Source organism: Anguilla anguilla, chromosome 4, assembly GCF_013347855.1.
Source record: "Anguilla anguilla isolate fAngAng1 chromosome 4, fAngAng1.pri, whole genome shotgun sequence".
Classification (NCBI taxonomy): domain Eukaryota; kingdom Metazoa; phylum Chordata; class Actinopteri; order Anguilliformes; family Anguillidae; genus Anguilla; species Anguilla anguilla.
In genome coordinates this window covers 33,312,225-33,318,297 of record NC_049204.1, presented here as the reverse complement: position 1 = coordinate 33,318,297, position 6,073 = coordinate 33,312,225, and positions in this window count along the sequence as shown.

The window sequence follows — 6,073 nt, the reverse complement described above, 5'->3', positions numbered from 1 at the left end:
GCTTGACTGTTTGCCCATTATGTGCATCTGTCTCCCAACGAAATTGATGTTGGTTTTTGCTGTGTTCGCTCAGGTCTCTCCTACGGGCTATCTGTTTCTAAGTATTCTTTAGAACGGTAAATCTTTCATTAACAATGGGCTTGTATATTTATCATTAATTATCAGGCTTGGCAGTTGCAAAGGACTCTGACTGATGTGCTCAGATGGCATGGAGCTTAATGTTGACAATTTAGAAAGCAAAACCATAACACAAACCTTCACTGCTTTCTTTATTTATTTTTTGACCAGAGCCAGATTACAAACTGACTAATTAACAAATATTAAAGGTATATATGTACGCAATATGTCTGTCTTTGAAGTACCTTCAGTTTTTTTCTACGTCAACTGCTGATGTTATGCGTTTCCTCAAAGCTGAGAATAGAAAGCCATCAGCCTTTTGACTGCATGTACATGAATACATTTTTCCCATTTTGCTAATGAAACCCCGAAATCTGAACAGCAGCGCACTTTCATGTAGCTCTCAAAAGGAAAATGTAAATGCGCGCAGCGAGAGGCGAGGTATCCTCGAGGGCTGTCTCCCACGCCGCGCATCGCATCGGGCCTTTATTGCTGTGTCGCTGTGGAGAATTTCATCTGACGCCAGCGATGCCGCGTATTTACATTGGCGTTTAATTCAGAGGCAGGTGACCCTGCTCCCTCAGAAGGATGCAAATACCTCAGCTCTCCTCGAAGGCTTTTAATAATCTCACTTTGACTCGCGTTAAACGAGGCCCACTTTAACCGCTCTCAAAAACAAGCAAAAGAAAAAAAGAAGAAAATGATGAGATCACCAGAACTGAGCTCAGCAGGACACCATTAGAATAAAAGATGACGATGGTCTGCTGGTATTTTTACTGAAGGCATGTCCTGTATGTGTCTTAGTTATTTTATTTTATTTTTTTTCAAATGCTCTGATTCTTCTTTTTATTCATTGCTGACTTATTTCATGTTTCACTTTCCTCAAAGGTCATCCCCAACATCAAACAACCTCAATGACCACTCTTGGCAATGGGTTTTTATTACAAAGGCACGCATGATTTTTAAGGAAAAGATATGCTTTCATAAAAAAGAACATCAGTCAATGTCGGGTAGAGTAACATAAAATATATTGTCCTCAAGCCAATGCTTTTCATGTAATTTTATTTTGGATTTACCAAGATAGAAAAATGAATGTTCTTGGCTAGCACTGCAGCATGCAAGTGCTGTGGTTATAACAGCTGCATGAGCCCAGCCAATGAGCACTTTGAAAAACAAATTCTTTTTTTCCCTGGTGGCTCTGGGTGAACAGGTTTTGGAAGGTACATTGTAAGTATCATCAGGTCGCTTAGTTGATATAGTTGTGTCATGGTTTTGGCTGATGCCACCATTTCTTTTCCTTCCTGCGCCTTTTCTTCAGTTATTACGGCCATTGGTTTTTTTATGCGCCTTTTCTTCAGTTATTACGGCCATTGAGTTGATTGAATTATACACGTGCAAATTTCTTTTTACAATTTGCACCTGTTGGCGTTCTATTTAAACCCTGAGCAAGCCGATAAGCTTTGCTTCAGTGTCACTTATGTTGCACGAGAGCCGGTATTCTGTCAAGCGAGGTAAAGGTAAAGGTAAAGGTAAAGGTAAAGGTAAAGGTAAAGGTAAAGGTAAAGGTAAAGGTAAAGGTAAAGGTAAAGGTAAAGGTAAAGGTAAAGGTAAAGGTAAAGGTAAAGGTAAAGGTAAAGGTAAAGGTAAAGGTAAAGGATTGAGTTGCGATATTGGATTGTTGTGGCTATAAAATTAGCACAACAGTCTAGCTTTTTTAGATTGTTGGCAACAAGTTAGTGCCACAATCTAAGCTCAGTATTCTTTCTTTAGGGTTTTACTTTTTCAGCCTCGGTTCGAGGTCTGTTTTCTTTGAGTTGCCCTGTTTTCTGCTCCGGCAGTTTTGTTTTATTTTCATACTCCTTAAAGCTTTAGTTCTTTTTTACCTAGTACGTGGGTTGTGTATAGCTTTTCTTTGGGATACTCTCCCTAAGGAGTATTGTTTTCCTTTCCCTTGTCTCTTGAGACTTTGTGGCTATTTTACCTCCGGTTAATAGCTTAGAGAACCCCCTGTCCAGGCGTGGTTGGTCTCTCAAAACTCCAACTCCCTCACAAGTTGTGAATGTGTTGTCAGTGCAAGGGTGCCTGTTCTTTTAAAAAAGTAGGGGTGTCGGTGGGGGCTGGCGGGGGGGGGGGGGGGGTGGGGGGAATTCACCAGGAATGCCAACATATGTTTTTCCCCATGTTTGGACCCCCTACTTCTGAAATGATTTCAGTTGTCCTTGCCCTGGTGTTGGCTGCCAAATGGATGGGATTTGCTAGTAACGATCACTTGGATGACTTCTAATTGGATAACTTCAGCCAGGGATGCAGCGGGGAGAGCTGGATGCTGACAGTGGATCCAGAGGCTGGTGTGGGTGGAGAGAGGGGGAAGGCGAGCTTCAGCAGGGAGAAGAGGTGCAAGGGCCTGCAGCCAGGGGCAGAGTCCGCAGCCGAGCCACGATCTGGAGAACACAATAAAATAAAACCAAAACGCATGCCTCTGCTACCCTAAGCAGTTGTCATAGCAAGCTGTTACAGCAAATTTCGTCCAAATTCACTTTCTTTTGCAGTTACCCTCCCCTCAGGCTGGCAAACACAGGGATAGTGGTGATCACATAACCACACACAAAATCAAGAATTATCAAATTAACAAAGTTTTTATCAACTAATGGAGGAGGCAGCCAGGCTGAGACCAAAAATTGGGGTGGAGTAGAGATTAGGACAAATGTGTGGTGAGGAACAGAGAAGTGGCAAATCAAAAAGACAGGGAATATGAAAACAAAAAGTCAGGGGTGTATATTTTTTTGTTTTGTGAACATAAAACATTTTTGTATTTGATGCATACTCTTTTGTAAGTCAATCAGACAGGCTACTTAGTGTTTGAGAATTCCAGTGCCTTTGAACCTCCATGACAAACAGTAAACAATATTTAATGCTAAAGGCTGAAATAGTAGTAAAACAAGAAAGGGCCATGTTTGCTCTCGCAGCACTGCACTGCAATCTTTAATATATTCTAAAGGATGCGATTTCTGTAGAAATGATGCGATAGGCTAAATCAAATAGATTCATTGCGAAAATAAAGAACCACATCAGACAATAACAAAACCTGCTGCAATTCCTTATATCTCCTATATATTAGTGGATATTTTGTGTGTCAGCAGATTGATTTATTCACAAGAAAGGTCTCAATCCCAGTTTTTCATAACAATGACACTGTGTGGACATGACCAAGGACAGGTTAATGTTGTTTGATTTTCTTTTATATTCTTTTTTGCTGCTGATGATGACTTCACTCAAAGAGAAAACAATATCAGTTTATTAACATTGGATTTCTTTTGAAAATCAGTCATCTCAACGTAAAACATTATTATTCTTGCACGCACTCACAATCACACACACACACACACTCACACACACTGTGGATATTGTATTGTATTTTTCTGCCGTTGTAACTGCCTTTCTATGTATGGTGTCCAGACCACATACACTAGTGAGTTTCTCTTTGAAAGGCAGCAGTTGCAAGCACCATTGTGTGTAGCACCGTCTGGCTATTCCTGCACGGCTTTAGATTGGTAACCTCTGCAGGATTTTTCAAATCCTGCCCCATTCATCTGGAATGAATAGTGGTTACATGAGGTGCCCAACAGAGGACAACTCTGATGTTTTGACTTTGAATGGTCATTCTCATGACAACACTAAAGTCAGATACAATTAAGAGTCAGATTAATGAATTTATGTGAAAAACATAAATAGTAAAAAAACATAAACTCAGAAGAAGACATTGAAATATATAAAATTAAATCAGCTTGCTTCAATGCTTTACTTTAACAGATAACTTACCCAGGGCCATTCTGTGGCCCATGGGGGTCTGTTTCAATATTCTGACATGAGGCCCTCTCCTCTCCTTTCCTTTCCCAGCTGCTCTACCAACCACTTACCTACAGAACACTGAACACTGGAAATTCAACACTACAAAAAGCTTAAGTAAACGCTGAACCTTATTCACGCACAAAATTACGGAAAGCTTCTTTTAAGCATTCATGACTGTGTTTCAAAGCTGTGTTTCAAAAATCAAACATGATTAGGCCTACGTGTCGGCTATGTGTTTTCATAAAATTTGGGAAAGGTTGCTCACTCTTAGGAATATGTAAACTCTTTATCAATTTCAAAGCAAGCTTCAAGAAAGAAACTGGTAGCTACTGGAGTTTGCAAGGTTTTTAATGAAGTACTGCTAGCACCAATCATTTTCTTGGGGTTTCTAACATTAGCGCAAGCCAGCAAGTCAAGCTAGATGCTCATGCAGCAAAGTTTCCTAAGGCCTGTCAGTGCTGTGTTTGAGACTAGCCTACAAATAGAGTGCCTCCCTATAGTAGCACATCAGAATATTGTTATGTTTAATTATTTTATGTACTTTCTGGGAGTCATATAGGCTTGCTAGCTACTACAGATGGACATAAAGAGAAGTTTAAAACTGGCATCTGTGGTTGTCAACATACAGTAGATTGTCAAGGACATTGTCATGGAAAGAGAGAGAGAATTCTGGATTTATAGATTTTTATTTATTTTTTTGCAGTGGGGGGACAGGGTGTAAGACAATACAAGCAATACAATTATGTTTGCAGGAACATCGCTGCCTACATACATTATTATTGTTTTCCAGTACTGCAGACAAAAGAATTGAGTATCAATTGAACCACAATACAAAGACACTTGAAGGGAGCCTTTGATCCTCCAGGATGCTTCATGCAGGGGAAGTAAACCCAATACATCTTCCTCTCATTTGGGTGCAGCAGGTGGTCATAACATAGATTATGATGACAGTAAGTCAATGACACTAGCATTCTGGTTTGGGTTGATTCTTCAACCCTCTATTGATTGAAATAATGTTTTCATTTTGCACGCTGAGATCAATTGTTGGTTTTCAGCAGAATTTGTTGTAAACCACGGGAATGAGGGGAATAATAACATGGCAATTCACCTGTAGACATTACATATTCATGCCACAGTGTATTTTGATGATTCTGTTGGTACAAATAAAAATTTACTAATGTAATTATAATTTAGGAACCATTAATGTGTTTGCGGGCTGTCCTTGTCTCTGTTTATCTTTAAACATTCACAATTAAAATAGTCAAGAACAGTGTTATCATAAAGTAAGCCTTCAAGTTGTGCTTAGACATGGTTTGCATGTGCCTCTGGTGATAGATTGCTATTGCTGGAGAAGCTGCTCAATGATACACAGTGATCGTGATGTCCCATATTGGGCATTTCTAAGTCTAAGGGCCCTATTTTCCAGCTCACCCATGCCATGTGGCAAGCTGATGCACTGACAAAGTGGCATTTTCATCATGGATTTTGATGAGCCTGAACCCTTTTGGTAATTTGATGGCTCGCCATGCTGTGAAGTGGGAGAAGAGGCACTGTTGGCGGCGTGTCAGGGCAGATAAAGCCGCACACTGGGTGCAGTGGTGCAGTGCATTGCAATTTTGGTGTCAGCATAGTCTGCAATTCGCGACTGTGCTGCCTGCCTGCTCAGACCAGGTCTATGGATATGAACCAGGTCTGAAATAGTAGTAAAGGACCATGTTTGTTCACGCTACACTGCACTGCAATTTTAAATATATTCTAAAGGGTGCTATTTCTGTAGAAATTATATGATGGGCTAACCAATCAATCATTTTCGTGCATCATATGCTGTCCAATTTGATGTTGATATTAATCCCCAAGCAGGAAAGACGCCTACTTTGTATTTGCTATTCATTGTCCTTTATCTTTTTTATAATGTTAATTCCTGTATTTATTTGTGTTTTTAATTGTTTATGGCTGTTCTTATACTGCACTGTGGTCCCAGTGGTACTGTAGTCTGTTATTTTTCTTACACCCATCTGTAATGGGAAGAATGACAATAAAAGCAACTTGAACTTGAACAATCTTCATTTTAATTGCAGTACGTGTCTGTCGTTAAAATGATAGCTTC